Source organism: Phocoena sinus, chromosome 2, assembly GCF_008692025.1.
Source record: "Phocoena sinus isolate mPhoSin1 chromosome 2, mPhoSin1.pri, whole genome shotgun sequence".
NCBI lineage: Eukaryota > Metazoa > Chordata > Mammalia > Artiodactyla > Phocoenidae > Phocoena > Phocoena sinus.
Window position 1 is genome coordinate 47622544 of NC_045764.1, and position 810 is coordinate 47623353.

Genomic DNA, 810 nt, shown 5'->3' on the forward strand with positions numbered 1-810 from the left:
CTTGTAAATAAACCCTGCCAACTGATATTTGTATAGCACATTCCTGCTTCCTAAGTTCCTGCATGTAAACCATCTCACCTGATCGTCATGGGAACTTTGGAAGTCAGGTAGGGCAGATAAGAATATTATTACTCTCCTATCAAAAATGATGAAGCAGAGATGGAGTGATCTACTCAAACGGATAACTAATGTGAGTTTTTGGAGTCCAGACCTCAGGTTTTTCCAACTACATCCTGTTACCTGAGTTTGGGTGAGGGCTGTAGCGTAGGCTAGAATGTAAGAGGAAAAACTCAGGAATGAATGAACAAGCGTTTGAATACTGACTGCTGATTGTTAGTTGTATGACCTTGGGCAAATTTCTTAATCATTTAACCTCTTTTGCGGTCTGCGGGCCTCTCACTGCTGCGGCCTCTCCCGTTGCAGAGCACAGGCTCCGGACGCGCAGGCTCAGCGGCCATGGCTCAGGCACGGGCCCAGCCACTCCGCGGCATGTGGGATCTTCCCGGACCGGGGCACGAACCCGCGTCCCCTGCATTGGCAGGCGGACTCTCAACCACTGCGCCACCAGGGAAGCCCTCAACTGTATTGTTTTAATCATTCCGTACCTCATAGGAATCTTGTGATGATTAAATGAAATAATTCACGGACAATGCTTAGTAAAAACTCTGAATGTAGACCGTGCTTCAATAGTCTAGATATTGTTGTTATCATATATCTCTAAATGCATATGTAACCTGCATTCACAAAGAGAAATAAAGAACTGAATCATTCATCTGGATTGTTCCATGCTTCTGCCTCTATTAACTGCAT